Source organism: Cryptotermes secundus, unplaced genomic scaffold (genome assembly GCF_002891405.2).
Source record: "Cryptotermes secundus unplaced genomic scaffold, Csec_1.0 scaffold423, whole genome shotgun sequence".
In the NCBI taxonomy this organism is placed as follows: Eukaryota; Metazoa; Arthropoda; class Insecta; order Blattodea; family Kalotermitidae; genus Cryptotermes; species Cryptotermes secundus.
The window spans coordinates 402,953-412,885 of record NW_019731985.1 but is presented as its reverse complement, the minus strand read 5'-3'; the positions used below and the strand labels follow the sequence as shown (position 1 = coordinate 412,885).

The window sequence follows — 9,933 nt, the reverse complement described above, 5'->3', positions numbered from 1 at the left end:
AGCGGGCAAAATTTCACAAAGTTTTGGTCGAATGGGGTTTGGGTACCAGTTTTAATGGCGGAAATTGTATCTGCACGCCATCTTGCAGGCAGTGAGTGTACTATATTAAGAAAAACCGATGATATGTTTTAAAAAATATCTTATTACGAAGTAGTTTCGCACGCTGAAGCCATCTTATGCCAGGTACTGGGATTTCGTGAATCCGTAGGCAGTGAAATTTGCCAGAGTGTTCTGTACTGAGTAATGCATGAGCACGCAGTCATCTGAATATGTCTTACCGATAATTCATGGCCTCCGCGATCTGGTGGCCAAAGGTTGAACTATAAGATGTGGCTGTCTTCGCTACTTGTCTAATTTTTAATGTTGCCAACCCGCCCTCTCGTGGCCGATTCCTGTACTACAATTCGAAGGCCGTGCCATCTGTCGTCAAATCGCAGTTACGGGGGTTGCGGCTGAAAATTCGTCCTGTGCTAGTAGTATTCGTACTAAGATTTGGCCAAGTCAATGCTCTCGCCATATATCGGCAATTTTTTGTATTATCAATTGGCGTGCTAAACTTTTTTTTTCTTTGCTGGAGGTACAGGAATACTAATTTTAACAAAATGATAGTATATATTTTTTCCTCTCGTACATAAAATTTTCTTGCTCTTCCTGCCACCTATCCCCCTAATCTCGTAACTCCCCAATTATTCTTTCATAATTATTGCTGTCTTATGGATCCGGGTGGATTCGAACTGCTGAAGTCTGGTTTGCTGGCCCAGTGTCTTATCCACTAGACCACGAAGCTCTCATACTGTAAATAATTTGGAACTGACTGATTAATCATGCTGCTTCCAAATTTTAGGAAAAATAAAATATTTTTAAGTCCTTTCTACTACCAGGCAACTGGAGGTCTCGAACTATCGTACTCTGGTTTACTGGTACAGTGTCTTAACCACTAGACCATGAGTAGCAGTACGAATTATATTATTCCGGAACTGTATGATAAATTTGACGTCGCCCATATTTGTCTGATGCTTTCCTACTCTTGCCCGTTGCTTGGTTCAGCTTCTGATGATACTGGAGGGTGCATACTCCCTCAAGTGCCAACGCCATTGCATAGAGTATGGCGGGCAATTTGAAATGTAAGTTTCATCTAGTGACTTTTCCAGTGGATTGTGTGGTGCTCCTGTATTTACAATTGTGACAAAGAATTGAGCTCCTTTCACCTAACATTACGAGATTGCATGCCAGAAACAATAAGAGCGGTGAACATCACTGTAAATACAGTGCTACCACAAATGCACTTGAAAAGTCACTAGACTAAACATACATTTCTAATTACCATACTCTCTACTATTGGCACTGGTACTTGCAATGGAGCAACATATTTCCATCTGTACAGGCGTTTCTGGGGATATGAATGCTCCCACTGTACCGATGTATGGGGAAGAACGTGATTTAGGATAAGTTCTATTGTTGAGAGTGCAGGAAACAATGGTGCATAATATAAAACACAAATCACAATACAATGAGCTTCATTTGAAACATTCATCCTTATGGCTAATATTCTAACAAAACAGGTTTCCTTCCACGATGTGCTGCCACGTAGTCTGGTAGCTACATATCTGAGAAACCTGAAGATGCAGGCAGCAGCTTCCTCCAGGGTCCTGGTAACATTGCAGTTTGGTATATACCACACCACATGATGTCACATGCCAGAAGACTGTGATCTCCATTCACTGTTGTGATAACCTCAAATCTTACACATTTCATCCTGCAAAAAAAAANAAAAAAAAAAAAAAAAAAAAAAAAAACAGTAGTAGGAAAATAATTTATAGGGCCCTGAATGTTCTGATCTGTCTCTTGCACGTGTAATATGCATACTCTGCACTTGTGTCAAGAGCAACTGGACTTGCATGACTCACAGAGCATAAACCACTAATCACTTCACCCCTCATATATGTAGGCCCTTGCCCATCCTGTCATGCGGCTTCATACCAATCCACTGTCAGCAGCATTCTGCCACAAACTTGTTAAGGTCACATGCTGAGTGTTATACAGTAAAACTTGGTTATAGCAACATCGGTTTCTGCGACACCTTGTCTATTGCGTCAAATATTCAATGGTACGAACTAATTCCTCATAAAGCAACTGTTTTTATACCTTGCTTAGTACGACATGCACAAATGCATCAACCTCGTATGTAACGTCATTTTCATTCCTGAATTTCTCTGATATGGACATTGAACGTAATTTAGAAAGTGTGTACTGGGCAAGTAACAGGAAACAGATGAAGATAACTGATTACTGTACTCGTATCTAGGTACAGTAAGGCACAACAATTGATGTAATCTACTGTAATTTGGTGAGTAGGCCTACCTTTAATATACAGTATTAGTGCGGTGTGTATTGTCAGTGAAAAGCGCTGTAATATGTCTTTGATATTACACATTTGGGCAATTCCACGTTAATGTTACGTTAGTCTGTACTTAACTACGTATTTCACTAAAAAATGCAACATTTTAACTCGGTTTTTGGTAGATTTTTACGTGACTAACATAAGGCTACTGTGGAAGTGCCCATTTCGGTTACAACGACATTCGTTTATAACGACACTATTTTTAGGTCCCTTTGATGACGTTATAACCAAGTTCTACTGTATATCTTTACTTATTACATTCTTTGACATATACTGTAGCAGTCTGCATATGGGAACAACAGATCCCAAGTGTTTTACGTTTTCCTCACCAGTCTGTGCACATATTATTTCTGCATCACTGCCTCTTGCAACCGGTGGGAGTGAAGGAAGCTACAAGACAGGAAACAGCAAGCACTCGTACAGCAATTCAGTGGGTGTTCAACATTTTGTCATTATGCAAACTGCATCCCCATCAGATGTGACTGTTATTATCTGGCCACAAATTACAATGGAGGACTCATCCACTATAAACACTGCAACCATTGTCGTCTCAAATGTCTACCTTATAAGTTCTTCATTCCATGATAACTGGGCATACTAAAGTGCAACTTTCATGTTACAGCAAAATTTGATAAGCTTGTGCACCCTGTTGGAATGAATGAAACTGTCAAATTTTAGCCCCCTATGCCTTTGAATTGCTTCATAGCCGGAACTCACATTTTGAAAGAAACGTTTTTTGGCAAGACACAGCTTGTAAAAGTTCCTATAACTGTCATCACTGAACGATCTGAAAACTCCTACCAAGAATAATTGCTCAGAGAAGTGTACCTTTATGTCAAGAAGTGTAATTTTGGAGGGGGGGGGGAACCCAAAACAAAACAAGATTTAAGATTCATCATTTTCACCCAATATTGTGCCACATACATACTTTTTATAACTTCCTGAAGAGCTACAAAGATAAAAATCTGACATGTAGGGGGACCCCAAAGATTCTGTAACATCTATTTCCAATATATATGTGGCCCCAAACTGTCCCCTCCCCCCCCCTTCCCTAAATGCATATTCCTCTCTTCCAACCCACAAAGTTCATTTCTTCGAGACTACTGACAAATCCAGCCAATGTTTCTGTTTTCAACACAGTGTTCAGCTGGGCTGAAATGTCAAAGGGATATTCTACCATTAGACTTCCTACACCAATGGAAACTAGACTGTCCTGTGTTCAATCCTTCCCCAGTCAATGAGTTTGGTCTTGATAAAAATGTTCGCAACTCCACCCCCCCCCAACTGACAAAAAGACATCAAAGTCAGCTGGTTACCTCATTACAGCTCTCAGTAGCAATACTCCCTGTGTTGCTAGCCCGAAGTGTTCTCACAGACAGTGATGGAGATCCTCCACTTGACTTCACGCAGTTTCAACATGATCTCCACTGCTTCTAGGTGAACCAGCCTCAGTCTGCAAACAGATGCATTTCACAAGTATACGATGGGGTACCCAAAAGAAACCGAACTAATTTTTTTGTGGGCAGAGCTTTTGTAGTACCGCGTTTTGCGGCTATGAGTGCATAGAGCTAACATTCCTGAGTCGATAAGCCGACTACCGTTGCTTCTGAAGGTAAGGACTAGTTTCGGCAGAGTTTATAGTGACAACTGTTTTGTGTGATTCCCGTTTTTGCAATGGCTGATTTTCGTGAACAGCGTGCGGTGGTGAAATTCTGCTTTTTGCTCGGGAAAAGTGGAACAAAAACTCTTGAAATGTTAAAAATGGTGTACAAGGACGATGCTATGGGGAAAACTCAAGTGTTTGAGTGGTTTTCCCATTTAAATAATGGTGAAATGTCAATTGATGACAAACCTCGTTCTGGTCGTCCTTCCACGGCCCGAACACATGAAAATGTTGAAAAAATTCGTGAAATCAAGGAAGATCGACGACAGACCATTGAAGAAATTGTGGAGCTGTCGGGAGTGACTTGGAGCTCAGTTCAGCGAATTCTGACAGAAGATTTTGGAATGAAAAGGGTGGCTGCGAAATTCGTGCCATGACTGCTGACTGCTGAACAAAAACAAGGTCGCGTGGAAGCATGCTGTGCTTTGAAAGAAGAGTCCCGAAATGATCAAAACTTTTTTTTGTTTCCTCGAATGAAAAGAGACATGAAAGGAAAGCGTTTTGCTGATGTTGCTGAGGTGAAGGAAAAAACGACGGAGGCGCTGTCAAGCATCTCAAAAGATGAATTTAGACAATGTTTTGAAAAATGGAATAAAAGACTAGACAAGTGTATTAGTGTAAGTGGAGAGTACTTTGAAGGGGATTGAAGGTTTGTGCTTAAAATTTGAATAAATAAGTTAAAAAAAAAATAAGTTTGGTATCTTTTGGGTACCCCCTCCTATTTATAAAAACAGCAGAATGTTAAGTCCCTATGTCTTACAGCAGATGTTCTAATCAGGGATACATGTACACTCACTCACAGGATCAGTGAGGCCTCACAAAGTGCAGGTAAGTTACTTCACACACTGTCACACACAACCAGAAGCAGGCAACAGTGCTTCTGATGGCTTCTTGCATGGCTTCAACCCTGATGAAGGCATTACATTCCTGCAAAACATTGGACTTTCTGCAAACTACATGGCATTACAACCCACGAGTCTGTACTCTCTTTACCCTGTATTTATAATGCATGACAACATGTAGCTTGAGACAGAAATGAAGTTTCCATGGAAAAGGGGCAGGTTAAGTTTCACTCTGAGACCAAGGGGCACATCATATGAAAAGCATTCAGAATGGCAACTTACATCAAATCAGCAGCAAGGCTATAATAATTCCAACATTTTTCTGTACGACTGTTAACTTAAAACACAAATCATCGCATACTCAGTCCCATGCAAACTTGAAGACTCCCTTCATAAACTAATAATCAAGTGCTGTGTCCAGTGGTTTACCACACTTTAAAATGCACCACCTACAGGTTTGCTGTCTGCCTGACTTAGATTCCTCCTTCAGTCTCCAACTGCAGATTCTAGTGGGTGAATGTCTTCAGTTTAATCAACCCTTTGCCACAATTTTCATTCAATGCACCCTGACACAATTAGAGCTGAAAATTTAACCCTCTGAAGCCTGAAGTCCACCTAATTATGATATTTAAAAGTTCAGTTCTTATCTCAAAGAAAACACACCATGTCTGCATTACAGAGACCAACTGCCTAATCACTATGGGAATAATATGAAAATTAATCATATGTTTTGCTAAGCTAAAAGGGACAGGGTCCTCTTAATTTTGCCATGTTAAGGATGACAGTTTCAGTATACAGCAGACTGGATGCAGGACCTGTCACTGACATGGCTGCACAATGGTGTAGTGGTAATGCCCGAGATGTATATTTAGGGGTTCCTCTGTTACAATCTTGGCCAGGGCAATGGCTCTCCTCAGTCCCACCAGGCAAACACCATGACAGTACTTGGAACAGGCCATGGTCACTTCCTTCCAAGTCCTTTCCAGCTCACTGCTCACTGGTGATCCTACAAGTCCGAGATCCTGCTGATCCATGCCGTGCCATGGAGACAGTGCACACACTACAGCATACTGGAAGTAATGCCAAGTAACGTCAAAGTCAGCCACAACATTTTGCTCCAAACCATGGGACTTCACTTCTATCAGCTTCTGATGGACTTGGCTAAGATCCTGAAGATGGATAATGCGTTTGTTTGTCCTGCGGTTTCATAAGCTGTACTTCAAACACAGCAGTTGCACTCTGTTATTTTTTGTTTGCATATCTGTGTTTCAACTGCAGTTGTTAGGGTTGAATGGTCACAGCTGTGACAACATTACTTCCACCAGACATCATTAAAATTTAGTCAGGGCCAAACTGTTTCACACCAACAAACGGAAATACCACGGACTACCTACGCGAACATACCACAGAAGCTGCATGACTGTAAAATGTGAGTTGGTGCACAGTAGCTGAATGAATAAGAAACAGACTGTATGAGATTTCAGGTTTTCACAGCAGGGAAGACTAGCACTTTGGTCTTCTGTGGCCTGGCAGGCAGCTCCCAGCATTTCACAAGCAATACACTGCTTCCATCTTCCAGGTGAAAGTAGATGGAGACAGTATGCACCCCCAAAACATGGATTCCCATGCACCACGCTACCAGGTTCACAGTGCACAGGACCACAATCTAAGTCCTGAATTACTAGTACCCTCACTTCTGCAGGTCAAAACCCATAAAAGTTTACAATTAAGTTTATTTCAACAAAACAAATCCATAAAAGTTATAAGGACCCAACAACAGAGCAGATGCTTCCCACCCCTTCATCTGAGGATGGAAGGGACCAAGTTTCCAAAACTCTGTGTGCTTTAATGTTCTTTAGAATACTGCACAATGTATAGTTCCAAACCCAGTAATCCTGACTGTGGTAGACCATCGTCAGAACCCATTACAATCTAAATGTCATGTGTTTCTGCAAGATGGTGTGTGCCAAAACATTCCGGGAAATGTCCTGGTGTGAGAACACAAGATGAAAAGCTATTTATAATCTTGTTAGTTCAGTTCCCATTTCTTTTGGAAGATATGTATGGTTTCAGCTGTAAATTCTTAAGTTTCTCCTAGCGCCAATCACCCAAAAACAGCTGGCGATTGCTGATGTAAACTAAATACTGTAACCGTTCATTCTGATTGGAGGACTGTTGTGTGTTAATTAAATCAGTATTAAGTTAAGATTACAAAATTACAAACAAAGAGATCTGGCAGATAGCCAGCTCTTACACGCGGAAGGAACATAGTTCAAGTTTTGCTATGTGGACAGGAAGTAACATCTGGTACTTTCCTGAAATTCTGGCAGTTTCAGCAAAGTCGGAAAGTCTTTGAGAATTTGACAGCTGACAGCTTGGGACAGCGATAACTTAGAAGTGGGACGGCCGGAGCCTCATACCCTGATCGTAATGCATCAAGGGGCTGTCAACCTTAGCGTCAGGTCAGCATCTGCCAGAATCACATAGCAAAGCAACATGATTGGGAATTCAAAATTTAGGGAACCTCCTAGTTTGAAAACTTAACCAATGGCAGAAGTGGAGGAGTGGATTTCTCTTGGAGTCTGGGGTTCGTGGACCTCAGGATTCAGAGAGAGAAGGCATTCCACCTTGAGGAGTCTTCATACAACTTTCGGCAAAGTCAGACACAAAATTTACAACTACGGCCCTTTTGAAAAGTACTATAAGTAAAGTTCAAATTAAGTGTCCTAATAAATTCACTTGTATTCAGTGAGCGGGAGGGAATCATATGATTACTAAGTGCAACGGTCTAAAGAGGTGTGTGTGTGATTGTAGAGAAAGGTTCTTCCTGCCCTGCCCGAGCCAGACCCGTAAGACCCGGGATATGAGCTCAGCTCTACAAATTACCGAACAGAACCCAGATACTCCTGTCTTTACCTGCTCTTGCGTACCAGCTCCAACAATCACAATTCTCCTCCCTTCCCACCTAACTTCTCGACATCCACGAGAAGAGGGAGGACGGTGATAAGTGGAGCACAAACATAGGATAAAGGGAGGACAGTAACAATACCAAAGGAACAGAACATCTGTACATTCATTTTCTAAGCGCAATCTAATTATTGAAATTCTTCCCACTCCCAGCTGCCATTTCTCTCTATCCACCCACTGTCGCCCCCATGCAATGGCCCCATACAATTCTCACATGCAACGGAGGGTTACAAATATCTGGGCAAGAGTATGCACGAGTGAAATATGTTCATCACTTGTTACTTCTTCACTCAACTCAAAAAATTTTTACAAGTCTATCGGCACATATGGCACCCTTTCCCTTATGATCTGCATCCTTTTCTCAGACTGGGCAACACCAAACATTCCCATTTTTGTGTTTCATCCCAATACACAAAAAATACTGCAGCCAAGTAGGCAGCACTCCAGTTTTGTATCTGGGAGGTCCTAGGCTGAAACCTCAGCACAGAGACTGGCTATGCTGAGTTCAGACCTTTCACAGAGTACTTCAGTCTCTCCAAGCTAATGCCATGACAGCACCTGTAACTTCAAAATGTTGCATCACAGAAGACCGTAATGTTGACTATGTTCATAATAATAATACAGTATTTCTATGGGGCAGAGCTGATACATGAGAATCTTACAAAATATGTCATGATTACTTTGTATACCACCAAAACTTTTTGGGGAATGAGGCTGCATGCGACTAGGAACACATTTTCCTGAAAATTAGTGACATTTTGTACCGAGTAATTCACATTCAAAGATCAACTCTGATGAGTGTGAGACAGGCCTATGTGACACTTCATGGGAACCTACACTCAAATGGTTCTGTGGACTGACCACACACAGGATGGGCTCTCTGCTCTAATTATGGCAAGAGTTGCAGCCATTTTTACAAGCTGTGTCACAGCAAAGAATTCCATCTCCTTTTAATGAAACTGTTTAAACACAAACCTGTGAAATTTAAATCTGTATGGTCACATGTGAAACACAAACATATCAAAACCTGCATGGTCCAATCTTTCAGGACCCTAATAGACTGTGCCTTAAATGAACATTTCTCTACTGAATTCTTGTGCATCTTATTTGAGAACCGTGACCAATCCTATGTTGCCATGTTTAACACTTTGCAGACAGGTGTAATATTATTATGATTTTATGACATGTTATGCTGAAACACACGATACCTTGAACTGGCGTGTGATAGACCTCTTGAATGTTTGCTTCGTAGTCAGTAACATGACCCTGTTGCTTATGACCCAACTGTTTTCCTTTCCCACTCCAAAAGAAAATGCCTTTGTTCATCTTCCAGCTGCATGCACCAGGCAGGAAGTTACTAGTGCAAAATGGATCAAGGTCGGAAGAGGTTGAGGTCCAAGCGTTTTCTTGAAGAACAAGAAATATCTGACTCCTTCTCCGATAAGTGTGATAGTGACTCTGATAGTGAGTGTGGCAGGGGTGAACAAAAATTGTGGCCACAGACAGTGAACATGTTTCCACCCAGACTGGTGATTCATGAGGAATATGCTGATTATGGCAAAGTTAATACTGACCGTTTTTATGTTCAGTATATTGGTTGAATTCTAAGTGATACATTGAAGTGACAGTGACTCTGATAGGGAGTGTGGCAGGGGCAAACAAAAAATTGTGGCCACAGACAGTGAACATGTTTCCACCCAGACTAGTGATTCATGAGGAATATGCTGATTATGGCAAAGTTAAAGAGTTCACAACCTCAGTTTTTATGAAAATTGTGAAGAGTGAACATGCCAAGGGGAAGCAGCCTTCTAGGCGATGCTGTGTTTGCGCAGTACACAACAAANGTGTTCCCAGATTTTGCTGGTCAAGAATATATTAAAAGTACCATGACAATTAAAAACCCAGAGCTGGGCATTTAAATTAGTCACCGAGAGGCTGGCAGCAAATACGTTAATTATACACAGCCCACCTGTGAATGATGTAAACATGCCATGATCCCGGACACGAAGAATTTTGAGGAAAGGCATCACAATGTGCTTGTTACCTTGTTATGTCTGCTG

General features: G+C 41.4%; 1 long non-coding RNA gene across 2 annotated transcripts in view; it reads right to left on the bottom strand.

Annotated features, from left to right (window-relative positions):
- Positions 1-1,500: 1,500 nt before the first annotated feature.
- LOC111867429 overlaps positions 1,501-9,933 on the bottom strand; it is a 15,178-nt gene continuing 6,745 nt past the window's right edge. Inside the window, exons 3-4 of one of the 2 annotated variants that reach the window (XR_002843348.2) lie at positions 3,718-3,854; positions 1,501-1,756 (exon numbers count right to left, since the gene is read on the bottom strand). This is a non-coding gene — a long non-coding RNA (uncharacterized LOC111867429). Of the gene's footprint in view, positions 1,757-2,641; positions 3,855-9,933 lie in introns of those variants that run through there. The other variant, XR_002843347.2, reaches the window with a different exon arrangement.